General features: G+C 46.5%; 1 protein-coding gene across 2 annotated transcripts in view; it reads left to right on the forward strand.

Annotated features, from left to right (window-relative positions):
- Window positions 1-1,289: 1,289 nt before the first annotated feature.
- The window catches only part of CCND3 (cyclin D3), an 81,824-nt gene continuing 71,109 nt past the window's right edge, over window positions 1,290-12,004 (forward strand). The window contains exon 1 of one of the 2 annotated variants that reach the window (XM_075910084.1): window positions 1,290-1,562. The gene's annotated coding sequence lies outside the window, so the exon portion shown is untranslated. The remainder of the gene's footprint in view (window positions 1,563-12,004) is intronic. The other variant, XM_006130428.4, reaches the window with a different exon arrangement.

The raw sequence follows: 12,004 nt of genomic DNA on the forward strand, positions 1-12,004 counted from the left end.
GATCTGCTGCCCCGTCTCATTTGGCTGTCAACTCCGGAGTCTTAGGGGGTGGAATTTGCAAGAGCATCTTTAATTTATTTTTCCTGCCCAAGCCTGGCCGGCCTCCAGAAGACAGGGCTTTGTGTGAGACTGGCCCAGCGCATGACTGAAAAATTCTTCTCTCCATTGCTTCTCCCAAGAAGCAGTTTGTCAGATTGCTGTGTCCCCAAGATCTACCCCCAAATGTGTTAAAGAGCCACTCAGTCTGTATGCTAGCCAATGGCACAAGGGCTGCCAGACAATGTTCCCTCTAATCTTTCCCATTCACGTGTGGATTTTTTCTGTCCAAGTGCAGAACAAATTTTCTGTGTGCACCGAAGCCCATAGAAACTATGGGCACTCTGCTAATCAGCTGGGCAGCATTTGAATCTCTCCGGAGTGGCCGCACAAACACACAGCTTACAGGGAGCACTGCTGCTAGAAAGTGGTACGGTGCAAGAGATGAGGTGCCTGCCTACACAAAGAAACTATCTATTCTCCCTAACTGCAGTCCAATTGAAAGGACGCTCATGAAAAAAGAGCTCTATGCTTTTGTGAGATAAGGGGTCAATAGTTGAGTTGTCCTTCAGAGAAGGAACCTGGTATGTTAGGTTGTAAAGAACTGACATTGCTGTTAGCCCTGTTAATGCCAATCCAGGACTTATTTCACCCTAGCTAATCATTTCATTTCTTTACCACTTTGGCGACCACAATACAATGTCTGACGTTTACTCAGAACCCTTCATCTTAAAGGATCCAAATGCAATTGCAAACTTAGATACAGGGATCTCCTCACCCATCACTGAAATTCAACCGCTGCAGGGCTGGGACCTGTCTGGACACTGTATCCAGTTGAAATTGCAGGGGGGAATTATGGTACTGTAGATGAGAGCATTATTACTTGAATTTAGAATTTCCCCATGCCACCCTGTCATTATGAAAAGTGCTATGGGGTATGATGGCTATTTAGAGTCAAGACCTAAGTCTCTGCCAAAAATACAATGCTTCTGAGTTTGTATCCAACAAATGGAAAATTTGAATGTACAAAAATGTCTCTTGTCAAGCTCATATGAAAACCTAAATCACTTGGGTTGCGTGAAATATTCTTCAGGTTGTTTCTCAGTACGCAGTGCTTCTTGAGCAAGCTTCAATTTCCCTTTTAGGGTGTTCAGCTCTTGTGATCAAATCTTTGGTGAAGTCGGTTGTGTGCTTCAGAAACTATAGAACAGGAAGCCCCCCTCCTACAGCTCCCACCTCTTGTTTCCTGTGTAACTACATATGCGTGGGGAGAGAAAGCATCTTAGGAACCAATAACCATATTGCAAAAAAAGAAATGTAAACAACAGCTGCCACGCTGGAAATTAAAGGTCCTGATCTCGGTCAATTCAGATTGCAATGCAGCTTCCACGTAGCGCTGTTTTTTTCAGCAGCGATGGTAGCGAAAACAGCAACCCATGGAAAAAGAAGGGGGTGGAGGAGAGGAGAGACTGGATTGTTGAAAGGAAACGTGCCCCGTGAAGCTAATTTATTCATCATCAACAAAGGTAGGAGGCAATTTAGTTGTATTTTCATGGTAAATTGTAGATTGAAAAGGTGAAAGAGAAAGAGAGAGAGATCATGTCATAAGCAACAAAGGAAGAGGAAAAATTAGTTCCCAAGAGGTTGGTTGAACATAAGAATCTTGAAGACACTTCAGAGTAGGTGCTTTAGAGGGAGTGATTGTTTATTGGAAGTAGATCTTAGTGCCGGGTTCATTGTGTGTGTGTATATATATATAGCCACTTGTTGTGCAGTACCCTACAAACCTGTGACACAGTAACTTCTGTAGCCCCAGGCCAGTGTGTGTTTTTTTGCCAGACCTGCTGGAATGGAGGTGTAGAAGATTTTTTGCCTATTGGTGAGCTAAGAGATGTCTGTGTCTTCTTGCAAAAGACATGGTGTGATTTTCACCGATGTCGAGTTCCTGCATCTTGTAACTGGAGTTGCAGTGGCTCAGTACTTCTGAGAAGCAGGACTTGTGGGAAGAACAAGTGCTAGTGAAATCCACGGGTTAACCCTTGGCATGGATCTGATCCAGTTTAGGTGAAAAGGGGAAGGAGCGCTTCAGGTAATCAGGCTTGAAAACCTCAACTCACTGCTATTGCCTGAAGCTAAATTACGGGGCCAGACTTAGACAGCAATATTTATAAAAATAATAGCTGACTCTCAAACCAAGATGCAATATGTATGCATACCTAGTATCTACCACTAGCACTGCGCACCTGAATTCATATATGCACCTTGGCTTATGTGATTCTTAACATGGCATGTCTGAATCCATAATTGTAGCTTGACATACCCGATAGCAATTCATAACATGGAACAGCTGGTACCAGCTGCAAAGTGGCATACCTGAATCCATAGCAAGAAAGTGACACAACTCTGTGGTGCCCTGATGTTAATTCACTGCGTGTCATGTATCTGCCAAGCTTGGGATACCATGATGTGAAACCCAGGGTAGGAATGGATGTGAAATGTGAATATGGTGATGGCTGAGAGAACATATCAGCATCAAGCACCACACCAGAGCAGTGAACAGTGGTGCATTTATGCTGTGTAACTACATCAACAGTCTCTAAGTCGAGGCAAGAGAGCCTATGAAAAAGAGTTCAACTTCTCCTTACCCTTAGAGCATGAGGACCAAAAACTCAGGCATTCAACTGGAGCACTTGTGAGGGATAAGCAGGTGGTAGCACAGTACGTAGTGAGGGAGTATTATCTAGTAGTTAGAGCCTAGGACATATTTCCACCTCTGTCACTCATTCACTTGGGGTGCATCTACTCTTAGCTCAAAATAAGCTACGCAATTTGAGCTACACAAATTGCATAGTTTATTTCGAGTGTATTTCGAGATAGCACCAAATTATGAAATAAACTATCTACACAGCACCAAATTTCAAAGTAATCCTTGTGGAATGAGGTTTACAGGGATGTTGGAATAGCATGCCCATTATTTTGAAAGATATTTTGAAATAATGGGCATGCTGTCAAGACGTGGAATAGCTATTTCGGGATACCGGAAGTATCCCGAAATAGTGCCACAGTGTGCACGTACCCCTGGTGACTTTAGGCACGGGACTGTTGTGTATGAGCTTCACAGAATCATAGAATTATAGGGCTGGAAGAGACCTCAAGGGGTCATCAAGTCCAGCTGCCTGCCCAAAGCAGGACCAACCCCAACTAAATCATCCCAGCCAGGGCTTTGTCAAGCCGGGACTTAAAAACCTCCAGGGATGGAGATTCTACCCCCTCCCTAGGGAACCCATCCCAGTGCTTCCCCACCCGCCTAGAGAAATAGTTTTTCCTAATAGCCAACCTAGACTTCCCCCACGGCAACTTGAGACCATTGCTCCTTGTTCTGCCATCTGTCACCACTGAGAACAGCCTCTCTCCATCCTCTCTGGAACCTCCCTTCAGGAAGTTGAAGGCTGCTATCAAATCCCCCCTCATTCTTCTCTTCTGCAGACTAAATAAGCCCAAATCCCTCAGCCTCTTGTCACCCAGTCCTCCAATTTGTCTAGGGCACTCCCCATTTGTGCAACTGGAAGTATGACAATATCATCTCCCCACCTGTGTTAATAACACCTGTGTGGTACAAGGTGTGATACCAACACAAAGTGTTATTATTCTTGTTGTTATTGCTATTTGTATTATTATCTCAGGCCCTGGAATGTTCTCCAATTGATCTCCTCAGGACTGGAAATGAGCCTTCCTGTTGTTTGAAATATCGAGTATTTCAGAGGGCTCTGATAAATGGGAACTTTAGGGCTTCAGCAGACCCTGTGACACATTAATTGGCAGACTGAGCTGTGAGTCTTGTACAACAAGCAGAGAGAAGGGTTAAGGCTCTGTTTAGGTGGCGCATCACTAAAATCAGTTGTAAATGTCTTTGCCCACCCTTAGTAAGGACCCCTTTTATCTCTTTGACAAGCACAGGGGAAATCACTTCATACCTGTTTGGTTTGGGGTCCCCAACAAACTCTGTGTCACAAAACAAAAACAATCTCCTTTCAAAAAAAGCGGAGAAGAGAGTCTCCACTATAACATTTTTAAAATTCCATACCTATAACCCAGAGTGGCACTTGATAATCATGTCCATTGTCTCTTCCATCAAAGAATCGCCACACACTTTTCAAATATCAGTAAACAAAAAGATTTACTTGGCATTGCTCAGGTCCTTCAGGACAGGGAGTTGGAGGTGTGTGGGTACATGGGAGTTAGGATTGGGGGGTATGGAGGAGCTCAAAGCGGGGGATGGAGGGCAGAAGGTGGAGGTAGCTGATAGCTGCTCTCTGGAATTGGCCCAGGGGTGCAGCCTAGCCACCAACTGCCCCCTAAGGTTGGTGGGGGCCATGCTGCCTGGCTGCCTGCTGCTCCCCAGGGCCAGCCTGGGGCGGTGGGGGCCAGGCTGCTAACCACCAGCTGCTCCATGGCTCTCCAAGGCTGTCGGGCAATGGGGGAGTACGTGCTTGCTTCCCCTCTATAGTAATTCCGCAGTAAAACTGTCTCCCGTGCTTGCTGCTCCCTCTTTCTGTTTGATGAGAAACAGTCGCATTCCCCACACATCCCATTGTCCTGGCCCTGCTTTACGTTATACGAGGAAGCTGCATAACACATTTGGTGGCCCTAGCTCTTACCATTTAGGAGGAGTTCTTGAACAGACAGACTCACAGACGGATGGACAGACAGACAGACCAGCAAACTCTCTCAAATATATAGTAGATTAAGCCAACTGTCAACAGTATTTCTTCTTGAAACCAGGAATAGACTGAGGATTTCAGATCCCCAAGGCTTAACCAATAGACCCATTCTCCTTTGAATCTGGAATAGAATCCAGAAGTCCTGGCCTATTCCCTGCTCAGACCACTAGTCAATACCACCTTCCCTACAATAACTGCAAGAGACAGAGATTGGCATTGATCAAGTCCACACTAAGGGTACATCTACACTGCAAGCTTATTTCAGAAAAAGTTATGCCAGAAGATATCTTCCGGAATAGCTTATTTTGAAATAGAGCATCCACACTACAGGGAAGCCTCAAAATTAGTCTGAGACAGGCTCCCCTAATGTGGACGTGCTATCTTGATTTAGAGCCCCAGGAGGCACTGGAGAGGAATGTCCTGGTGAGGAGCTATTTTGACATAGCAGCAGTGGAGCATCCACACACGCCCTCTCCCGAAAAAGCTTTTTTGGAAGAGGTGTTATTCCTCATGGAATGAAGTTTACCAACATCAGGAAAAGCCCTCTGTTATTTCGATTTTCTTTCAAAATAATGCAATTGCTATGTGGATGCTAGTATTGTTCTTCTGGAATAATGGCTGTTATTCTGGGAAAACGGTGAAGTGTAGACGCACCCTTATAAGACTCAAAATAAGAGACCATCTATATCAGAGGGAGCATTAGAGAGAGCTGTATTTGGGAAATCAAGGGCATCTGGGGATTTTCTTATCTGGCTCCATAAGCTACAGCCTTGGCCTAGCCAGGTAGTGCCAGCTTTGCTCTGGAGATCATCCAGTGCCTTGTAAACTGGGGGCTCACATGGTATTTTTTCAGGTCAACAGTATTATTAAGGCTCCCTGCCCTGTATCTGCAGAACCCAGAGCAGAGCTGCCTGCTCCCAGTTTGTTTGCCTTCCCTTGGCATTCCTGGTCTTTTACAGCCAGTGGCTTTTTTGGTCTGTGTTGACCATCACTAGTTAAATTGCAGTTTGGGAGCAGCCTTCCTGCTCCGGTCAGGCTGCCAATATGGCTCATCCTTTGGCTGCCTTGGCTGCCTTGGCTTGCCTCCGCTTGCCTCCATCTGCCCCTTTTTCACTTTGCATCCTGCAGTACCTTATTGCATCACAGTGGGGAGCTGTTAGGCAAATAACGGGCCCCTTCCTGGTGGTCTGCTCTAAAGGGTTTGCTGCTGTTACTTATTGTTCATTCTCTGTCCATAGGTAGGTTATTCCTTGTCTTTCCTTTCCAAATTGACTTCCAGGTCCAACTCAGGGAACAAACCCCTCTCTGAAGCATGTAGCTCTTTACATTACAGCGGCTTTCTTTGGCACTAGTTCAGAACCAGGGGAAAACTCCATGGAAAAAAGTTGTGATGGGAGAGGCAGTGTGACCTAGGGGGTAGAACACTGGACTGGGACTCAGGAGTGCTAGATTCAATTCTGGCTGTGTCACTAGCCTGCTGGGTGAACCTGGGCAAGTCACTTTCATGTCCTGTGATTCAGTTTCCCCATCTGTTGAATGGTGACAATGACCTCCTTTTTAAGATGCTTTGAGACCTGCTGCTGGAAAGCACTAGATAAACACTGGGTATTATTATTATGCAGCAGGATTGCATGGCAGGTAGATGGGGCAGTTTGCCCCACTCCTCATTTGAGAAGATCCCTTGACAGAGTGGTGTTGCAACCTGGCAACAGATTCACAGTGACACTCAGGTTTGGCCCAGCCCCTCCTTCGTCATGATGCCTTCAAATGCAGGCCACAGGGAGCTGGGCCCAGCCCCATGAGCAAAGACTAGTGCAGCAGTGTGGGTATGTGGTGGACTCACTCACCAGCATACACCTCTCACCTCCAGAGCCCCTTCCAGTGGTGATATTTTTAGAATGGTGTGTGGGAGTATGTGGTGTGTGGGTATGTTTGTAACCTCTGTGCAGTCCTGTTATTCAGCATTGCAAGCAGTGCACGGGTAAGGAGCCCTGCAAAGCTTTTCCCATGCAGTGTTTCATGGCCTCACTGCCCTGGTCTTGCCCTTTCAAGAACAAGGTACCGAATAACTCTGATGAAATTCAGCACAATGAGCTGAAAGTCCCAGTGTTATTTGGTACAGTCACCCGTCCCTACCCATGGTACAGTAAAAAGCAAAATCAATCCTGCTTTATGTTATAAACCCTGCCCATCTCTAACTGATGAGGGCTACAGGCAAAGTATTCCATCAGGGTATGTCTACACTACCCTCCTAGTTCGAACTAGGAGGGTAATGTAGGCATACCGCACTTGCAAATGAAGCCCGGGATTTGAATTTCCCGGGCTTCATTTGCATAAGCGGGGAGCCGCCATTTTTAAAACCCCGCTGGTTCGAATCCCGTGCAGCGCGGCTACACGGGGCTCGAACTAGGTAGTTCGGACTAGGATTCCTATTCCGAACTACCGGTACACCTCGTGTCCGAACTACCTAGTTCGAGCCCCGTGTAGCCGCGCTGCACGGGGTTCGAACCAGCGGGGTTTTAAAAATGGCGGCTCCCCGCTTATGCAAATGAAGCCCGGGAAATTCAAATCCCGGGCTTCATTTGCAAGTGCGGTATGCCTACATTACCCTCCTAGTTCGAACTAGGAGGGTAGTGTAGACATACCCTCAATTCTCAAGTTCCATGCACCTTCCTCTGCAACAGCTGCTGCTGGCCACTCTCAGATATGGGACTAGAACAATGGTGGGCAATCTGCAGCCCGTAAGCCTCTTGGTTCTGTGTGTGGCCCATGGGACATTTTGTTTACTGTTGTCCACGCACAGGATTACCAGATTCTACTGACTTCTGACTGCATAGTTTTTTATTTGCCAGAGTTACTAAAGTGACGCACACGTAAAGCCAGGGCCTGCGAAGTGCATTGCATGCTGACGGCACACAACATTGGCCCATCCCAGGAGATCGTCTTGGTTACAACAATCTCGCAGCCCACTGAGGGGAAGGAGGCCACTCATGTGGCCCAGTCACTAGCCTGGATTGCCTGTCTCTGGACTAGAGAGCCTCCCGTCTGATATGGAATGTTCCGATGTTCCATATCAGTTGCGATGTTCCCAATTAAAGCGAGGCCTGTGCGTAGCTTGGAATTCATATTTCTAGACACAGGTGAAATTGTAAACTACGTTTTCAATTGAAACCTTTGGCTGCCATGTCCTTTTGCCCATTCTTACGAAAATGGCAATCTGAGAAGCAGGATTGGCACCTTTCACATTGTTTCCAGTGATTTTTTTTTCTGAAAGACTGACACCTTTTCATCCCGACGTGTTTTCCATTTTAGCAAGACACGTTTATGAAAAAAGGAAACACTCTCTAATTTGTGGCAAACTGCCCCTCAACGTCCAATGTTTTAAGTTGTGTCCCAAATACTCTGCATGATTAAGTCAGGCAGAGATAAGAGAGGGAGTCAAGATTCCTGGATTCTGTTCATTGAACTGTTGTTTGATGGCAGTCAAACTCATATATGCCCCCCTCTGCTTCAGCTGCATGGTTATATTGATGCTCACTGATCTCAGCAGAGGGGCTATAAAGCTTAAATTCATGAATGTGAAGGATGACAAGTAGCAGCGGGGTGTCTGTGTTAGTATCCGCAAAAACAACAAAGAGTTGTATGTTCCCGGGCGCCTCCATTTTTAAATCCCCCTTAGTTCGAACTCCGTGCCCGTGGCTACACGCGGCATGGAGTAGGTAGTTCGAATTAAAGATCCTAATTCGAACTACCGTTACTCCTCGTTCCACAACTAAGGACTAAGGGGGATTCCTTAGGACTAAGGGGGATTTAAAAATGGCGGCGCCCGGGAACATGCAAATGAAGCCCGGGATATTTAAATCCCGGGCTTCATTTGCAACTCCGCTTGCCCTAATTACCCTACCTAGCTCGAACTAACAAGCTAGTGTAGACGTACCCTCACAGATTTATTTGGGCACAAGCTTTGGTGGGCAAAGACCCACTTTGTCAGATGCATGTAGTGGCGATCACAGAGAGCAGGATAAATGTGCAAGCACATGAAAGGAAGGGAGTTACCTTGTCAAGTAGAAGACCTGTACTAACTAGGCTATTTCTGTCAGGGTGGATGTGGCACACCCCCAACTGTCAGAGGTGACTGGCCAGGGGAAAAATGGGGGCGGGGGGAGAGCACTGGCCAGGTGACACCCCCCCTTCACCCAAGGAAGGGCCAGGACAACCCCCATCCACACGGGGCCCCACTTTTCCCCGCCCTTTCTCTGCCCCGGCTCTTCCCCAAAGTGAGACATCCTGGGGGGACTAGTGGGGCTGGCACTCACAGAAGGCACTCACCAGTAGCAGCATGGGAAGTAGAGCTCATGGGAAGCTAAGCCCCCCACCAGCTGCTGGCCAGCCCCTCCTGCCCGTGGCATTGGGGGGCATGTGGTCCTTCATATCCCCCCGCCCCCCGCTTCTGCTTCACACTATGATGAAGAAGGTCACATAGGAACATGGGTGGATAACCTTGATGTTTTCAAAGCAAGTCTGTATGGTGTTCTGGAAGCTATGCTTTAGTCAGGCACAAGTTGTTGAGCTAACTAGGTGCAAATTCCAAATTCCACACAGGAGGTCAGGTTAGATTATCTGTGATTCCTTTTGGCTTTGAAGGCTAAGGCAAGATAGGCAGACTTTGGAAAGAACCACCTGAGGGCAGAGGGAGAAGAGACAGAATAATTGATTGACATCTGAGACATTTTTTCTCAAAAAAAATCTTGCAGATGCTTTGCTCTGCTTCTAGCACCAGCCACTGATAATAGTTCATTTCCTTCCTTTGGTTTTGGCTTTTGACTGTATTTGTCCAGTAAGATCTCTGACAAATCCAGCTCTTTTATTTCCCATATGGGAGTTTCTTCATCTCTGCCCCACCTTCCTTACCTGGCTAATCGGCACACTTACACGTTCATCAACTTTGATTACTTTTGCCACTAGAGGGCACATCATTACCAGAATATCGTCAGCTCTCCTCCTGGAGTTTTTGAAAGTCCTTGCTCTTCAGACTTGAAAAAACTAGTAAACCTAGGGAAAAAAAATTTCTTCAGCCTTTTGCTGCTGACAACTTTTTACAATCATAGGAAGTGCCAGATTGGATCAGATTGGGGTCCATCTAGTTATGTATCCAGCCAATGGTCAACACCAGCAGTTCAGACAGAAGCTGTTGTGAGTGGGCAAATATGGAATAAACCCACAGAAAAAGTTTCTTTCTAACCCAATCAACCAGGTTTTAGCTTATGCCCCAGGCGGGAGATGTAGTAATAAACGAGGGGACTCACAGGTCATGTTGTCATCATTATTATTACTATATCAACCCTATCTAATTAACTATGTTCAAAAGCTTCAGAGGGGGAGCTGAGTTAGTCTGTAACTGGAAAAACTTAAAAAACAATGAATAGTCTTGCAGCACCTTAAAGACTAACAAAACATGTAGATGGTATCACGAGCTTTCGTGGGCACAACCCACTTCTTCAGATGAATGGAGTTATTAAAGGTCCAGTTTCTAAATAAATTGGGGATAGGGAGGTGCTCTAATTATTCATATAAAATCTATTTATTTAAACCGATTGAGCCTTTATTGTCACTGATATATTGGCTGTAGTTTTAGTATCTAGCTGAATACCAGATCCCAGTGTGATGGGGCAGCAGAAAGGGCTAACATGATACTTGGCTGTTTCAACAGGGGGAATATCAAGCAAAAGCAGAGAGGTGACAGTAACTCTCTAGGAAGCACAGGTGAGATTGTCTCCAATTCTGGTGTCCACACTTGAAAAACTGCGTGGAATAGCTGCAGGGGATCCAGAGAGGAGTTAAAAGAATGGTTTGTGGTCTGGAAACCACACCTTAAAATGAGTGGTTTTAGGAGTTCAGTCTGTTTAGATTGAAAGATTACAATGTAATTAAATCACAGTCTATCAATACATACCTTTGAGCTAGCAGACAAAGGTGCCACAAGATCTAGTGGCCAGCAATTTAGGTCAGGGAAGTTCAAGCTGGACATGATATCCTTTAACAAGGAGCATAATTACCCACCCGCCCAGCTTCCTGTGGGAAGTGATACATTCTCCAACACTTGGAGTCTTTAAATCAATACTGAATGTCTTTCAAAAAGGTAATGCAAGTTATTGGGCTGGAATGCCTGTATGAGGTTTACTGGCTTGTAGAATGCAAGAGGCTGGACTAGATGCTCACGGTGAGTGATTGTTCTTCCACTTTCACAGGCGAAGGATCGAGAAGAGAAGAGATTCCCCCAAGGTCACAGAAGGGACACGGTGTCAGGGCTCCTCAGATGTTCCTAGCTCTCACACCGTTTTCCTAGGATGACCATACAGCAGCAGCTTGCCAGATTGGACCCCCTTGGTGCATCTGTGTAGTTAAAAGGGGTGCTAGGGATATTTAAATTTGCTGGGCCTTTTAGGTGACTTCCACATTAAAAGCTGGTCTCTAAGCAGCATGTGGCTCTGCTTCTGAGTCACAATGCTCTGTCTAATCAACCAGGCATGTAGATCCATACCTACAAGTTGGCCGGACTCTCCGCGGCTGAGAAGTATTGCAGATCTCTGGTCAGCTGGCCCTGCCTAATCGGTGACTCAGTGGGCTTTGTGCTATTCTATTCTTTCATTTGTCATTTTCCTGATGCTTTAGGGTTTGGAGGTTGCGATGAGATCAGCTGTACCGGGAAAGGAAGCTTTCAGTGGGTCTGATTTTTGGTGGTCACATACAAGATTTTCTTTCTTGGAAAGGCAAAGGAGTTGATACGTGCTAGAACGGCCAGCATGCTCTGATCAGTCTGCATAATACCCTGTGGAGGGAGTTAAGGGGGTGGGGGAAGATCTGTCCATCATGGATGCTTAGCGCCAGCTGGAGGGCATGTGGTCTCTACTCTGTGTCCTCCTCCTTTTGGTGGGAGAGAGCCTTATCGTTTCCGCCTCATCGAACAGATCTCCTCGTCGTCAGCATCACAGGGGCTCGGGAAAGCCTCCTCCCGCTCACTTCACTCAGCTGTCTCATGGCTACAGAGCATTCCAGAGACACTGGCCTGGAACAACCCCTCCCGCTGCTCCTGGGGATGCTGTGGATTGAAATAGCCCAGCGGGAGTGGTAGTGGATTTGGCACAGATGCTGGAGGCGAGAACTGGCAGTGAAACAGTCACTATGTCTGTGGTCTAGCCTTTCTTTTAGCACAGCCAGGCTTGGCGGAAAGCCCCATCGCATGGGAT

The sequence above is a fragment of the Pelodiscus sinensis genome, chromosome 27 (genome assembly GCF_049634645.1).
Source record: "Pelodiscus sinensis isolate JC-2024 chromosome 27, ASM4963464v1, whole genome shotgun sequence".
NCBI classification, from domain to species: domain Eukaryota; kingdom Metazoa; phylum Chordata; order Testudines; family Trionychidae; genus Pelodiscus; species Pelodiscus sinensis.